The sequence below is a fragment of the Castor canadensis genome, chromosome 10, assembly GCF_047511655.1.
Source record: "Castor canadensis chromosome 10, mCasCan1.hap1v2, whole genome shotgun sequence".
Taxonomy (NCBI): Eukaryota; Metazoa; Chordata; class Mammalia; order Rodentia; family Castoridae; genus Castor; species Castor canadensis.
Genome location: NC_133395.1, coordinates 62,998,073 through 63,016,263, shown reverse-complemented (window position 1 = coordinate 63,016,263; position 18,191 = coordinate 62,998,073). Strand labels below are relative to the sequence as shown.

The following is an 18,191-nucleotide window of genomic DNA, read 5'->3' as shown; positions in this document are numbered from 1 at the left end:
ACAAAACTTATACACAGGCAGGTAAACCTTGAATAAACGGAATTAATGTTGGTTACCCCGTGATAACAAGGACTGAACCAGGAAGTAGTAATCATAAAAATTCCCCATAATTTAAAACCAGATATCATGACTAAACCTGCTTCCCTGTTAGATTTGGACCTCCCTCTCAATATAACTACTTGCCAGCCACACAGGTAGATATCATTAGTAAGGATGATTTCTCTTTGGCTGTAAAGATTGAGCCTCGTTCTGGCAACTATGAGGAAAAATTACATTTATGTTAAAGATGAATCAGTTAGGCCTACCTCAAAAACCATCAGAATCCCAGGCAGTTATCAATTCTGTCTCTTTTTAATCACATCTCTCTCCATATGTGAGTTTCATTCTTTCCCCTTACCAACTGACTTCCTCATTGCTTAAGCTTGCACCTGACAAAAATGGCTGCCTTAGCTGTCATCTACCCATGCATGACCTCTTAGCTAGCTAACCTAGGCTTCTGCTTCTCATCTTCTGATTCTAAAGGGCCAAAATACCTTTGTGGACTGGTGTACACAAATTCTGATAACTGATTTGTCTGGGCTGGAGATCTCGATACATGTGAAATTAAAAGACCACCCAGCTCTAGTAGCTGGGGAAGGTCTGGAAGTATGTCTGAAAGGACAGATAGTGTGGGATTGTGACACTTAAAAAAAATGTAATTATTAAGGACAATAGTGACTGCAGGTGGGCAAACATGCTGACAGCCACATTGAAAATTAAGGTTTTATATGTTTAATACTACTACTTTTTTGTTTGCTTGTTTTTTGAGACAAGGTCTCACTGGATAGCCCAAGATCACCTCAAATTCTCTATCCTCCTGCTTTTGCCTCCTGGGTGCTAGGATTACAAGCATGTGCCGCCATGCCCAGCTATTACTACCATTTTTAATCCTTCCCCATTATTAAAAACTGGACAAAAACTGTGAGTAGTAGATGTCATAATTTTTAAAGGTCTGGAAGTCTCTGATCCAGGTGGAATAACGTAGGAACTCTCTACTGTTTTAGAAAGCTGTCTCTCGGGGAACATCATTATATTGCCTCCAAATTACTCTAACATCACAAAGAATCTCAGATGTGTAAGATGCACACAATTTAAAATAAAATCAGTTATCATGAGTTAATGTCTGTTGCCACCTTTGTTTTACAAGCTGTGCCTACCTCCTGTTGCTCATAAATACTCAAAAAACAATAAAGTCCACTGGCAACCCCACCAGTTTTTGCATGCCAATGCTTGACACCTTCCCTCCATTTTCTTTCTGATATTAAGAAGAATGTTTACAGCGTGATAACAGCACATTCCCAGTGTGAATGTGGCTAATCACCATAAAAGCAAACACCTAAGGCCATCTCTGTTGAATCTGCTTTGCAGGATTGGTCCCCATGGGATGATGTAGCCCACTGCTCAGTGAGGGACCTCCAGTGTGTATCCACTGACCTGCAGCTGAACCTACCACTTGCTGTTTTTCTCTTATAATCTGAATCTGGAATGTGCTGTCTGGTCAACAGTGCACCACCAAGTCATTCAGCAAAATGCTCCAGATGCCATAAAAGCGTGCCTGTATGTTAGAAGATGAGCTTATAAAACAGTCTCAGGACTGCGTGAAGGCTGTATTTTAGACAGCTGAAGTGCTTCTGCCTAGACACCTTTGTAAGACAGCCAAGCCGTGGCTGTGTGCATTGTGGCTGTGAGTCTGTCTGCGAGGTCGCCGCTGACCTTGTGTCTGGCCTGTGTTGTCACTGAGCTGGGCCAACATCCTGAATCCGTCCTCCTGGGCACTGGCAACTAAGCCAGGCCCACCTCAGAGAGTTCCTTTTACATCCACACTCTCTATTTAGTCTGACATCATAAGACACATCGCCACTCTCCAACCATTGGCAAAGTGGAAAACAGGCACAAGTCTTTTACAACTCATCGTTTATCATTTGATAAGGAGCAAGGCAACTTTTTGATAAACACTGCAGTGATTATGTGGAAGGGATAATTGTGCTTCGGCAGAAGCATTATTTCAGAGGTAGTTCAGTATTACACCCGGACTTCTTGTTTTTCACATCTGGGTCCCTAACCTTGGGTTGGTTGGTTGGTTAGTTGTTTTGTATTTTGTTTTATAACAAATAAACACTTAGTTTGTTTGCTTAATGGCACCTGTATCCATAAGTTACATTATTTATCTTCCATAGCTCTCCCGGTGATTCCAACTCCTAGTTCTGTTTTGTTTTGTTTTTCCTGTGTGGATAATTTGCTTCACCACCAGCCTGACTGCCTACCCTCTTTTGCCTTCAGTATCCTAACTGATCTCTTGACTCCACTATTGCTTTTTGAATCCATGCCACACACTGCACTCAGGGTACAATTTTTAATACCCATTAGGCCAAGCCCCTCCATGCTTATAAGCGTGACTTCCTAATGGCCCTGTCCTCTTTCAGCTTAATCTAACCCCAGCACCTGCCCCAACACCTCAGGGTCACAGTGATATTTTCTCAGTTCCTCTCAAGTCTTAGCCCCTTCAGACACAGGGACTTCCTCATGTCATTCCCTCTGGCAGAAATGCCCTCCTCCCTCCTCTTCACCTGTGGCTCCTCTGCTTGTCCTTCCTCTCAGCTCAGAAACCTACTCTGTTTGCCAACCTGGGTTGCCAGAAGTCTTTTCTGCTACATGCTCTCACCCACCCTGTTCTTCCTTATACTCTTTAGCACAATTGTAAGCAATTATGTGTGTGATTCTCTGTTCCATGTGCAGTTTTGTGTCTGGGTTTCCCTTGGTCTCTCCCAGACATTTCATGTAATAGGCACTCAGTGAACACCTTTCACACATGGAGTGCATCGCTTTTATGTGACATGGTAATTCCAAAGAACAACTGACCATGTTCACCCACGTTGCACTGGAGGAGAGAGTCCTGAAGAAAGGCTTTCCACGAATGAGAATGCTCTCCTTCAGTGCTTCCTGTCACCCTAGTGTCCATAAACAATTAATGCAGGTCCGGCTGAGAGGTGACTGGTGACATTTCACAGAACAAAACTCACCTGGTCCAACTGCACAAAAAATCACCGGTTTCAAAGTTAGAAGGAGCTTCAAGACTTTATTTAACTCTGGGAGTTAATGTGTAATCATCCGATAGGCTCTAATTATATTTTTCCCTGTCACTTACCTTTTTTCTAAGTAAGCTTTTTCATTAGAATGCTTTTAGACTATCATGATAGAGTTCTCATATACCTTACACCCAGCTTCTCCTGTTATTAATCTCTTACATTAATAAGGTTTATTTGTCACAATTAATGAGATAGTATCAATACATTATTATTAACCAAAACCAATACATTATGCAAATTTCTTCCCTTTTCCCTAATGTCCTTTTTCTAATCCAGGATCCCGTGTGGGATATCAAATGTCATTTTGTGGTCAGATTTCCTTAGTCCGTTCTTGGCATAAGTTGCTCAGACTTTCCACGTTCTTGATGACCTTGACAGTGTTAAGGATTACTAATCAAGAATCTTGTATACTGGTTTTTTAAATTCAGATGTAACTTACAAACCATAAAATCCACCCTTTACTGTGTACAATGAAGTAGATTTTAGCACATGCACAAAGTTGTACAACTGCAACCCAGTTACCATTACCAGTTACAGATCTGTTCCCTGTTCTGCAGCCCTTATCAAACATTAATCTGCTTTCTGTCTGAGTAGATCCAGCTCTTGTGAAAATTTCAGACAAATGGAATCCTACAACATGTGGCCTTTCATGACTGATTTTTTTCATTTTTCTTAATGTAGTCAATGTCCATACATGTTGTAGCACACATTGGTATTTAATTCCTCTTATGGCTGCATAAACCATACAACATTTTGTTTATCTCATCAGCTGATGGACATTCGGGCTGTTTCCACATTTTGGCTACAATGAGTAGCACTGCTATGAACATTTGTGTACATGTTTTTGTATGGACAAACATTTTCTTTCTAACATAAGAGTGTAATCGTTGGGCTGCATAGCAAATCTGTTTTAATTTTTATGGAACTAACACACTTTTCCAAAGCAACCGCAAAATTTATATTTCTACCAGCCATATATGAAAGCCCCAACCTCTACATGTCCTAATCAACACTTGTTATATGGTTCTTACTTTAAGCATTCTGGTGAGGATTAGGTGCAATAATTTAGTTTTGGTTTTGCATTTTCCCAGTGTCTACTAATAGCATCTTTTCATGTGTTTATTAGCCACTTGTATACTTCTTTGGAGAAATGCCTATTCAAATGCTTTGCCCATTTTAAAATTGGGTTATTTATCTTTTTATTTTGAGTTGTATGCTCTGGATTTACCTTCATCAAATATAAAAATATCCACAAATGTTTCTTCCCATTAGGGGATTTATTTTCACTTTCTTAAAAGTATCTTTTGAAGTTCAAAAGTTTTTAATTTTTATTAATTTTGATTTGTCTGTGTGTTTGCTTGTTCTTTGCATACCATGTTAGAAACCATTTTCTAATCCAATGTTGCAAAGATTAACATCTGTCTCTTTCTAAGAGTTTTACACTCCCTGCTTTCATATTTATGCTTTTGATACATGTTTTGTTTACTTTTTTGTATATAGTGCCAGGTAGGAGTTGAGCCTCAATCTTTTGCATGTCAATACCCAGTTGTCCAGGCAGCATTTGTTGAAAACTTATTCTTTCTCCATCAAATTATTTTGTCATCCTTGTCAAAAATCAATTGAACATAAATTTATGAATTAATTTCTGGACTCAATTCTATTTCATTGAGCTATGTATTATCTTTATACTATATAATCTTAGTTACTGTAGCTTTGCACCGTTTTGAATTTGGGAAATATGAATTCTGTTTGTTCTTCTCCAGTACTGTTTGGTCTACTCTGGATTCCTTGCATCATTTTTCAGTTTTTATCATTTCTGTGTTTGGGAAACTCAGCAGTGTACATTTAACCCAGTTTGGTGGCAAGTTCTTTTGCCCATGCCTTTCCCATGCAAGTCACAGATTTTGGAGCCAGGATATTACCTCTCCAGTGACAGCAGATCTCATGGCAGCAGATGTCATTGAAATTGGTCCCAATAGCTTCTACCAGCTTAGCCAGAGCTCCTTTTTATTCTGAATTAACTGAAGACAAAGACGGTATATGTCTTCCTGTGCACTTGCAGTTCCAGCCTGGCCTTTTCCTGGATGATGCATTGGAAGTGGGGCACATCACACACAATCACCACAAACTGAGCCTTCTTGTTCTCCACCAAGGTGGTGACAGTACTGGCCTCTGCTTAAAGGATCAGTTGTCTTTTAGTCTCAACTGGGCCCTCTGCATCTTCTCCTGCTGCCTCTGGCCTGTACTTGTGAGCAAGCGTGAGAAGGTAGGTAGCTTTTTTGGTGGTTCAAAGCCTGGGTTAATCTCAGAAGGCACTTTCAGCTGCTTAGAAATAGTCCTTGCCTCTACTGCCAGATGTAATGGTGTCATTTGACAAAGCAAGTGAGGTCCCTATGAGGCTGGCTGTCCTGACCAATGCCAAAGTTCTCAGGACTTTTCTCAGAAGATTTTATCACCTCTCGGCCCACTGCTTTTTTCATGACAGTAGGGACCAGGGCCACTTTCTTCCTTTGCCTTCTTTCCTTTTGACATCTTGCAAAGCAGCAGCAGGACAGTGAGTCCTTGCTTTTCTGTATAAATTTTAGGATCCATTTGTCAATACCTGTACCAAAAACAACAAAAAAGATTTTGATAAGGATTGCACTGAAATTGTAGATCAATGAGAGAATAGCCATCTTAACAACAGTAAATTTTCCAATTCATAAAATCTGGGACATCTGCCATTTATTTAGGCTTTTCTTAATCTACTAAAATAATGTTTTGTGGTTTTAAGGGTACAAGTCTTGCACTTCCTTTGTGAAATTTATTCTTTTTTTATTCATTTATTCATATGTGCATACACTGTTTGGGTCATTTCTCCCCCATATCCCCCACCCCCTCCCTCACCTCCCCCCCCAACTCCCCTCACTTCCAGGCAGAACCTGTTCTGCCCTCTTGTTCAATTTTGTTGAAGAGAAGACATAAGCAATAATAAGAAAGACAAAGCATTTTTGCTAGTTTGAGATAAGGTTAACTATACAGAGAGATTCCTAGTATTGCTTCCATGCACATGTGTATTGCAACCTACGTTGGTTTTTAAATAGTTTATTCTTTTCAATGAAGTTGTTTATTAAATTATTTTAGATAGCTAATTACTGATGTATAGATATATAATTGATTTTTACATATTCATCTTTTGACCTATAAATTAAATGAACTGCTTTATCAGCTTTCATAATATTTTGTAGATTTCTTAGGACTTATATGCACAAGATCATTCCCTCTACAAAGTCATCATTTTAATTCTTTCATTCCAATTGGATTCCAGATTACTTTTTCTTGCCTAATTGCTCCATCTAGATCTTCCAAGAAAACTGAATAAAAGCAGCAAAAGTGCCATGGCAAAACCCCCTTGAACAATGAACATACACTTAAAGAATGGACAGTAATGTTAAACAGGGACTGTTAGGAGGACAGTACTAGTGGGAAGGGAGGATGAATGCAAAGGTAAAAGAGGGTGAATATAGTGGATGTACTTAATGGATGCATATGAAGAAACCAGTCAAAATCATTTTAAGTAGAGGGGAAGGAAAATGATAATGGGATAAACCTAACCAAGGTATATTGTAAGCATATATGAAAATGTCACAATGAAACCTCCTGTACAACTAATATTGCTAATAAAAATGCTTATTTAAAAAGGCAGTGAAAGTGAATAGCCTTGTTTATTCCTAACCTTGGGGGAAAGCTTTCAATCTTTTATAATTAGGTATAAGATTAGCTATAGGATATATGTAGGCACTCTTAATCAGTTTGAGAAAGTTCCCTTCTATTCCTAGTGTGTTGATTGTTTTATCACAAAACAGTGTTGGATTTTGTCAAATGCTTTTTCTGAATCTATTGAGATGATCATATCACTTTTTTTACCTTATTCTATTAATATGATACATGACAGTGATTGTTTTCATGTGTTGTCACAATCTCACATTCCTAAGATATAGCATACCTAATAATGATATATAACCCTTCTTATATGTTACTGGATTTGGCTTGCCCATATTTTGTTCAGGATAATTGTATTGAAATTCATAAGGGATATTGGATTAGCAATCAAAAATTTCCCATCAAAAAAACTTGGGCTCATGAGGAGTTTGTTATTTATTTTATATACATTTATGAGTTTCACAAATGTCTTTTTGTTACTGACTTATAATTACATTCCATTGTGGTCAGAGAATATGCTTTTTTAATTATTTTATGTTTATTGATTCAAGTTTTATATCAATAAACATATGGTTTGATATATATCTCAAATAATATTTCATTGATCACTAAATAAGACTATTGTCTATAGCTGTAGATGCAGTTGGGTAGAATATTCTACCTGGTTAGATGTCTGTTAGAACTAGCTGGTTAGGTTGTTCAAGTCTTTGTTCATACTCTGTGTTTTTTCTATACACTATTGACAGTAGAGTATTAGAGTCTCTCACTACACTGTTGGATTTTTCTAATTCTCTCTTCAATTCTGTCAGTTTTTGTTTCATTTATTTTGGGATCTGTTCTTAGATTGCATATATTTTTGAAATTCTTTTATCTTCTTAATGGATTGACCATCTTATCATTAAAATGCCCTTCTTTGTATATAGTAGCAATTTTAAAGTCTATTTTGTATGATACTAGCAGAACCACTTTAGTGCTTTTGCTTACTGTTTGTGTGGTATGTCTATTTCCATCTTTTCATTTTGAACTTATTTTTCCCTTTGAATCTGAAGTGTGTCATTTTAAGATGTCATATACTTTAATCATGATTTTTTTTTACCTGTCTGGTAAGGTCTGCCTTGAATTGGAGTGTTTAATCCTTATTCTTTAATATACTTTCTTATAAGATAAAATTTAGTTACATGCGTTATGGTTTCCTAGTCCCTCTGTTCCTTCATTTTTGCTAAATAGATATTTTTAGTGAAGCATTTTAATTCATTCCTCTTCTATATTTTTTATATTTTCCTAAAGTTGCCCTGAAAATTATAATTAATATAGTAATTAATAACTATATATTTCAGGTTAGTATCAACTGAACTACAGTAATATATGAAAACTTTGCCTCTATTATAACTTAATTTCTCCCCCTCCACAATTTATGTCATTCTTGTAATACATTTCACCCATCAACACACATATATAATTATGACTTCATGCAATTGTCTTTTAAATCTGACAGAAAAAAAGAATCAAAACTACACTTACACATTTACACTTACCTGCATTGTGACCTTTACTGATGCTCTTCTTTCCTCATATGAATTTCAGTTACTCTATAGGATCATTTCATGTCAGCCTAAAAATTCCCTTTAGTATTTCTTTTAGATAAAGTCTAAACAAATCCTCTTGGTTTTTCTTTGTACCAGAGAATGTCTTAATTTCACCCTCATTTTTCAAGGATCTTTTTGCTGGATGATGAATTCTTGTTTGATAGTCTTTCTTCTTGACATTTTTTGGGAGAGAGGGAGTACTAAGGGTTGAACTCAGTCTTTGCACTTGCTAGGCAGGCACTTCCTATTGATACTTCATTTTATTTTTGTTGGTACTGGGGTTTGAACTCAGGGCCTCATGCTTACAAGGCATGTGCTCTACTACTTGAGCCAAACTTCCAGTCCTTTGATTTTAGTTTGTTTTTCAGATAGGGTCTTGTGCTCTTGCCTGGGGCTGACCTCAGACCATGATCCTCTTACCTCTGCCTGCCACATAGTTGGCATTTACAGGCAAATACCACCATGCCTGCCTTTGTCTTTGGATAATTGACAGTTTAATTAGGACTTAAGTAGGGGTCTCTTCCTTTAGATAATTATTCCAGTTGAAATTCATTGAATTATTTTGGCTATGTAGACTAACATTTTCCCCCCAAACGTGGTAAAGTTTTAGGCCATTACTTCTTTTGGGAAGGTTCATTATGGCATTCTCACACACATACACACACACACACACATATAATGCACTTGGATCTTATTCACCCCTCTATTATCCTTTCTTGCCCCCTCCCACTGGTCCCCTTCCTCTTCCCTAATAGTCCCGCTTCTACTTTTATGTCTTTTTAAAAAATCTAGATTCCACATATGAGAGAAAACATGCAATAGTTGTCTTTCTCAGTCTGGCTTATTTTACTTATTATGACGCTCTCTCCTTCTGTCCTTTTTCTGCAAGTCACATGATTTCATTCTTATTTAAGACTAAATAACACTACATTATATATTCATTTTTCATTCCTTAATGGGCAACTAGCCTGATTCCACACCTTGGCTATTGTGAATAATGCTGCAATAAACATAAGTAGGCAGGTATTGCTACTGTATGCTGACTTACATTCCTTTTTGCTTTTTTTTAGCTATTTTTCAAATAGAGTTTCATGCTTTTTCCCAGGCTAGCCTGGACAACAATCCTCCTACTTATGCCTCCAACAGTAGCTGGGATGACAAGTGTGTACCACCACACACAGCTTTATTGATTGAGATGGGGGTCTTCTTGTTTGCCCAGGCTGACCTCAAACCATGATCCTCTGATTTCTACCTCCCAAGAAGATGAGATACAGCACAAACCATTGAATCTGGCCTCCATTATTTCTTAAAATATTCTTTGTTCCCTTCTTGTACTCTTAAATTTAAGACTTACATTATGTATATTTTAGTACCCTTAATGGTGTCTGACAAGTCTCTGAGTCTTTCTGGATTTGTCATCATTCATTTTTCATTGTTTCTTTTTTTGGATGATTTTAATTGACTTATCTTCAAGTTTTCTCATTCTGTTTTCTGTTTACTCAAATTTGCTTCTGAGCCTTCTACTGAATTTTTTGTTTTGGTTATTATACTCTTCAACTTAATCATTTCTATTTAGGTCTTTTCATATAATTTATATCTTTTTTGATATAATCTTCTTGATGAGACATTGTCCTCATATGTTTTGCTCCAATAGTTCCTTGAACATAGTTTAAATAGCTGATTCAAAGTCTTTGTTTCTAGGAAATCCAAAATCTGATCTCCCAAGGATCTGGTATCCATTGGCTACCTTTTTCCCTATATATGGTAAATGCTTTCTTGTTTCTTTGCATGTCTGATGATTTTGTGTTGAAAACTGGGTATTTTAATGAGGAAAATCTGGAACACAGAACCTCCCCCCTTTCCTATGGTTTGTGGTTATTGGTATTTGTTATTTCTGGTGGTGGTTTAGTGATTTTTTAAAAACTAATTCTGTGAAGTCTATATTCTTTGTCATGTTTTTCCACTGAAACCTCTGCCCAGTCAGCTTAGTGGTTAGCTAATGATGAGACAGGGGTTTCCTTAGATGCTTGGATTTGGTAAGTTTTCCAGTCTCTGTGAGGAACTCCATGTGTTGTGTGTGCATGGCATGCTTTCAATACTCAACCCAGGCCGTTTACATTTCTGCCTTAGCCTTCACTTCTGATTGTGCAAAGTGTTATGATTGGCCAGAAGAGTGAGGTTAGTGCTGGGGGAGAGCTTTGAGGCTTTTCCTGAGTATGTGAGCTCCTCAGGCATACAACCCCACATCTGTGACATTTTTAGATTTCCAGGGATATGTTTGAGTCCTCAAAGACCTCTGTGGACATGTCATTCTCCAGATTTTCCTTTTAAGCCTTTTGGTTAGCCTGCTGTTTGCCACAACTGCTATTCACTATTCCAGGCAGCTGAAATTTGAATATTTGTTTCTCATTTTTTTAATAAACATTCCTAAGGAAAAGGCTATTCACATTAGGTGACAACTGAATCAGGTCATATAAGGACAGTCCTGCAAATGAGGCCTTCCAGGAAACCACCAGACAAGTCAAATAAGAAACTCTGGGAATGATAATTTAAGAGAACTCCAACCCCATTCTGCCGGCTGGATACAGTCTACTGGTTTCATTGTGATTTATGGACTATTGATTTCAAGGTTATCAGGGAGCTGAAGCAGGACAAACTTAAATCCCACAAAGTAATCTACTCTTACCAAAATTCAACCATTTTTTTGAATGAACACCCACAGGATTGCTAGAAGTTCTTATACGCAAGACACTCAATGAGCACAAGTAAAATACTACACATACATGCAAATACCAATGAGCATCATAATGAAGTTGCTAAAAACCATTACTAAAGGGAAAATATTTAAAGCATCTAGAGAAAAGAGGTACATTACAGACAGGAGAGAGCTACTTGAAAAGCATCACTGATTTCCAACCAGAAATAATGGAGTATCACCATTTAAGTGATGAAAGAAAAAGCTGTAGATGTTGAGTGTGGTGGTGCAGACCTGTAATCTCACAACTCAGAAGGCTGAGGCAGGAGGGTGAGGAGGAGTTTGAGGCCAACCTGAGCTACACAGTGAGACACCACCAAAAAAGAAGAAAGAAAAGAGAAAGGAAGGAAGGAAGGGAAGGAAAGAAAGAAGAAAAGGAAAAGATAAGGGAGGAAGGGAGGAGAAAGAGGTACAACATAGAATTCTATATCCAGTAAAAAAATATCCTTCAAATCTTAAGTTGAAATAAAGATGGACTCAGATAAAATAATCTCGAAAGTCATTGCAACAGAACTTCAGATGGAAGATACATAAGTGAATAATAGAAATGACCCTTCCTGATTTATTAATTCATAAAAGTAATGGATTACTTTAAAGGAAAAGTAATTAGAATGTATTGTGTTATTCATAGGTCTCTGAGCACCCCTCTCTATGGTTTCCTTTTAATCCAGCCTGTCATGATAAACTGATATACATTCCCATGTGAGATCACAACAGAGAACAGAGACACTACGCCTGCATTTGAGCCAAAGCAAACTTCAGACGGATTCATGGAAAGCAGCTGCATTCTCTACTACCCACATATACCCTGTACTCAGGCCTCAGTTCTCCTTCCCCTCCTTCTCTCTCTGCCTATCCAGAACCTAACTTTCTTTCAGTGTCAATTAAAATCCCTCCTCTTTCATGGCACTACTCTAGATTCAGTCAGGGACCTCCAAAGTAGTACAAAATTAGAATTTGGTCCTCCTGGCACCTTGTTTGGTGTTCTTTGCACCACAGCAATGGTTCTCTAAGCTGTTCAGGTGGTACATTTCATAAAAATCATGGCATTTTTGCAAAACATTATAAAATATTGACACATTTAGATTTTTTTTTTTTTGGTAGTACTGGGATTGAATTCAGGGCCTCACACTTTTCAGGCACATGCTTTACTGCTCAACCATGCCTCCAGCCCTTTTTGTTTTAGTGATTTTTGGATAGGGTCTCATATTTGTGCCTCATCTGGCCAAGAAAAAATGAGTCCAAACTTCAGCAAGAGAAACCTAAATTAGACAAAATGAAAAATTTGTAGAAGAATTTGTGCCTCCCATGTAGCTGGGATGGCAAAAGCACACCATCATGCCCAGCTATTGGTTAAGATAGGGGTCTCACTAACTTTTTGTCCAGGCTTCCCTTGAACCATGATCCTCCTGATCTCTGCCTCCTAAACAGCTAGAATTACAGGCATGAGCCACCATACCTGGCTACATTTAGATTTTTAAAAAATTAATGTGTTATGCTTAGTCAGCTACTAAACACTAGACTGTTGCTTATACTGGTTTCTAATACAGAAACAGAATCAATACTTTAGAAAGTATTGAAATTAAATTATGTATAATATATATGCACACATATATGCATATATGCTAGGAAAAATATGTTTCTTACAATCAAGAAAAGACACTCATTTTTCTAACATTTTAGTGGCAAAACAACTTGGTCCTTCCAGAACACCACCAGTGTTCTATAGAACACTTCAAAGATCATTGTACCATGTGCCACCCTGAAATTCTATTTTGTTCTCCATGAAAGTATCCCGGCAATGATTTACTAAGACTAAATTCCATCCTGATCTTTAAGGAGATTTGCAGAAAAGATTTTTCCCAGTATTATATTCCTTGTCATTGGTCAATGTTTCATTTTAGAACAAAATGCCTAAATTTATGGCCTAGGACAGAGTTCATTCCACAATTCTAGTATAAGTGCTTTTAGTTACTGGAATGACTCTCTAGGCTCAGGCCTCTCTTAACACACACTCATGTCAAACTATGGAAATGGCTACAGAGACAAGAAGCCATTTCCATAGCCATCTGAATATGACACTAATGAAGGCTGCCAGTGCTAAACTATGGCTCTATCCAGAGCATTCATGGATCTGCAGAGGTGTATGTAGTACTCCCTCTACTCATTCAAAAAAAATGTTCCCTCTAGAGGTCTGATGAATCACACTACTGAGTACTGAGGAACACAAAATGGCCTAAGTCACAGCGAACTCTAAGAAAAAGCAACTCCATGTTCTCCATAGAAGCAAGGTCACAGGGGCCAGGATGGTCCTCCCAGGTAAACTAGGCCTGTGAGGAAGATCTAATGCTTCCAAGTTCCAGCTTCAGAGGCTAGCATGCAAATGGTCCTAGTCACCATTAAGAGCAGAACAAGAGAAAATGAGTCTAAATCTCATCAAGAGAAATCAAGATTAGACAAAAGGAATAATTGATGGAGCACTGCTAGCAGGATACAATGCCCCTATGTTTACTAAGTTAGTCAAGTCTCCTCATCAGAGTCTGTAACTAATTAAAATTCATATCACTATATCCAGAAATGGTAGTGGTAACATCACCATTTAGTAATACTTTAGTGTATCATCATATATAGATAATGTTCTCTAAAATATTATGATATATTTTTTAAATCAATGTCTGGGAAAACTGATATATGAAGTCTTGTTCAACCCAGATATGGTTCCTGGGATATTTCTATACAATGTAAAATTTTAGGAATTTAATTTTAAGTGACTACAGAAATAAATTTTGTGAGACAAGCAAGCTATATGAAGATAAATGAACCAGAGGAGAGTTTTAAGTGTGTTTATTCAAAATGGGGGAAAAACCACATAACTCACAATATGTCAAGCCTAAATTAGAAAGGTATTTTGCCATCATCTAACATTATGTGGCTTTGTAAAATAGTCAAGCTTCCAATCAGTAATAAGGCACCTTTTAATTTAAATATGCCTATGGTTCTCTGACTAAAAATAGCAGAAAATCTCAATCCCTCGAATATAGAATAATCTCTTATGATCTCTTTAATTTATTGCACTTCCTGTAGCCACATCATACTGAATATCTCTTATACGTAAGGCTTTTTTTATAAGACTCAAACTGAAATTAAAATAAAGAAAAAACCCTCAAGACTTAACTACTCAGCATGTTTTGAAAATCACATGATACATTTTAGACATAATAATGTAATTTTCCTTCCTATATTTAGTAGGCATTTTCTCAGATTTCTGAGACCTATAAAAATCCCTTTTTGAATGATGTTTTAACAGCCTAAGAGTATAAACTCTTTTGGAATTGTGACTCTAGTCACCAGAGATTGAGTGATGTGTGCATGACATGAATACATAGGACAATTATGCTCCAGCCCACGCTCATGGCCCATGGCTCCCCCATTTCCCACCAGCCACCTCTTGCCCTTGGGGATGTCTGCCTCCAGTATGGGAAAGGAAAGGCCTCCCCCACTTCCTCTCCCAGGGTCTCTCCCCAGGCCCAGTCCACAGAGAAGTGCTGACTCATAGCCACAGCCCTGCTATGCAAGCCACCGGGGAGGTGGAGAAACCGACATTACTCCATCCAGACGACTATGGGAAGGAACACCCCAAGCCTGCCTGGGGGGCTGTAGGAGCTACAAGCAGAACTGCAGGCACCAGACACCCCAGTGTTCACAGCTGCTACCAAAGAATATGGGAAAGAGAGGGAAGTAAAGAGCGAGAGGTCAGAAAAGGCAAAGGGAAAAGAGAAAAGAGAGAAGAGCTCAGCTGATGTGGTCAAGGGTGGACTGTCCCCCCCTTGCTGGAGTTGAATGTGCTTCCCCTGCCCCTCCCCCACTAGGGCCCACGGCAGGATATGTCCCTGTCCCAGGAGGCAGTCAGCCAAGCAGTGTCTCTGGGCTTTCAGCTGACTAAAAATCTTTGGCCAGATGCCTACAAACTTGTGTGTTTTTTAATTGGTTCCAAAAGCTTTTCACTTTTTCATTCTACAAAACAGAACATGTCATGTAAACGACTTGCCTAAGAACATACTATCTCTTGTCAACCAGACCCAAGAGTAAGCTACTGCTCTGCCCCGGATAAGAACATGTACCTTAGGACCCAAAGGACCATGTTTCTAGAACCACATTTCAGCAACCCCAAACTTTAGAGTTAACAATAAAAGAAAAATTCCTTCTTATTCCCAAAAGCAGTTGCATGATTCTAATGGTATAGTTTAGAACAAGCAAAACTACTCTATGATGGGGGGTGGGGAGAACAATCAGAAGGGTTGCCCTGGAGGTACAGTGGAGGATGACTAGAAAAGGAGTAGGAAGGGAACTTTCTGGAATGATAGGACAATGTCCTATATCATAAGAGTAGTTTAGGTTACACAGCTGTATGCATTTATCAAAAGTTCTTTCAGTACTTCATTTAATATTTGTGCATTTTCATTTACCTAGAAGAGAAAAAAATTATGGAAAAATATTGGAGTTAAAGATATGCATGTTGCAGTGGCTTGGGAAAAAGTATTTTGATGCCTGCAACTTACTTTGAAATACATCCAAAACTAAGATGTGTTGACGAATGGATAGGGGAATAGTAGATGTATATCTATATTTTATAAGTAGGTGTAGTAAAATGTTAATTATGGAGTCTAAATGACAGTCCAAAGAGCCTGTTCATTGTAAAATTCTTTTAGCTTTCCTGTAACTTTGAAAGTTTTATAATAAAGTATTGGATTAAAGCATTTCAGAATTGTTACTGGGTATGAGATTTTATATTTAGGAATTGCCTTATGAAGACAGGTGTCACATCTGACTCATCTCCATGACACATATATGATACCATCTATTTGTGTATATGCCACAAATACACACATAATCTATGTTTTATATTAAATAATAGTGATTTAAAAGCTTTTGTAAATGCCACAATGTACCCCCAGCACAACAATAAAAAAGAAAAGAAAATTAATCACATGAATTAAACTGACCATTAGATAGATTTTATTTTATCACATACACAAGCAAACTACTGTTAACATGAGCTGAGAACTTTTTCTTTGTTGATTCTCAGTTTTACATTCAAAAACCACTGTAGCTGTTTTGGGGAGGTACTGCACAATGTGTTAGAAATAGCTCCCCTACATATTCCCTTGTATCTATCCATGTATGGTATCTCCACATTACTAAATCCTCTAGATTAGATTACCAGAAGCAATTTTAAAACTAATTTACAGCAGAGAAATGGGTAGGTGGATGAGAGAGAGAGAAACTGAGCCCTTAATGGGTATTAACAATTATGACTGCCCTGTCTTCTAAAGGATTTGAGGTGCTTCTGATAAAAAATATATGCAACAATTGATAAAATGTAATAAGAAAACACTAGGACCAGGGAATATAAAAATGAATGATGATTCTTAGACCAAGAAAGAGAAACACACAAAGAGACAACAAAGAAATCAAGGATAACAACCACAGCTGAACTTTGTCTATCTCTGAGACACAAAGAAAAGTAACAACCAGTTATGTTGAATTTTCTAATATAATACTTAACACAATATCCTGAAACTATTCTGTCATGTGAAACTTTTTGAGATTATTCAGTGATATCACTGACAGTCCTCTCAACACTATTCCTACAAAAACAAAATGCAATGAAGGATATTCTATACCTGTTTCTTGCCCAGTTCTTCAACATAATCTAGGGCATAAAATGTTTATCACAAAGACAAGAACTTCTAGTAAAGAAAACTTGAAGTGATAAAAATATAAACTTTCTCCAAGGGCAGCTAGAGTAAATGAATGTAGATAAAAATAAAAGGAAATAAAATTAGGTTTTATCTCATAGTGTATTCCCTATAAATGATATCTTTTTGAAATATTCTAGAATGTAATAGATTCCCTTTCTCTGAACACCTCAGCCGTTTTTCCCACTGCTCCTTTCCCTGAACCTTCCTGTCTTAGAGATAGGGAGGTACTCTGGCCACCTTGTTTATTCTGCTTGTGGACATATGGCCGTGCTTATTGGTCCTAGGCCTCGAGAAGCATGTAGTTTAATACAGATGCTCTTAATCTTGGCTCCACTAACATAATGGGCCAGGTAATTCTTTGTGGAGGAGGCTGTCTTGTGCATTGTAAGATACTGGCCACATCTCTGGCCTCCCCCTAGTAAACGTCAGTAGCACTTCCCCACTGCCAGTCATGACCACCAAAACTGTCCAGAAATTGTCACATGTCCCCTGAGAGGGGAGCAAAGTCACCCCCATTTCAAAACCACTAGCTGGGAGCCATACATCTTGCTAAAGAAATCAACCAGCATTCTGTGCCACTATGAGTATTCAGTTGCTAATATTTCTTTCTAGTTTGGAAAAGTCATTGAAAATGCCCTGAAGTGATTTTTACTATATTCTTGTAAACCTTGAAAACACGTTTGAGAAGGCCAGAGGAGAACTGTTAACCATGTGCATATGAGCATATTATTATATGTAGTAGTATTTTTATCATCATTATTATTACTTTACAAAAAAAACATGGAGGGAGGAGGGAGAATAAAGGGGAAAGATGGAGGGGATGAATCCAACTATGATATATTGTAAGAACTTTTGTACAAATCACTGTATACCCCCCAGCACAACAATAACAAACAAAGAAAGAAAAAGAAAAATTAAAAAATAGAGCCCTTGAAACTGCAAACCAACAGAAGAACATTGAGATCTCCATGGAGATTATTTTTAGTAAACTCCTGATATTTCCTATATTAACAGAATTTATTAGGACCATGAAAGCTTAGGGGTTTAATAAAACTGTTGAACAGTTACATCTGTAATCCTAACTACCAGGAAGCAGAGATTAGAAGAATAGCACTTCAAGGTCAGCCCTAGCAAAAAGTTAGTGAGACCCTATCTTAACCAATAAATTGGACATGTTAGTTCATGCTTGTACCAGCTATGAGGAGGTATAAATAAGAGAATCATAACCCAGGCAAAAATATGAGACCCCATCTGAAAAATA

General features: G+C 37.5%; 1 pseudogene; it reads right to left on the bottom strand.

Moving 5' to 3' along the window:
• Window positions 1–3,161: 3,161 nt before the first annotated feature.
• LOC141411312 (large ribosomal subunit protein eL8 pseudogene) lies at window positions 3,162–5,718 on the bottom strand (annotated as a pseudogene).
• Window positions 5,719–18,191: the final 12,473 nt, after the last annotated feature.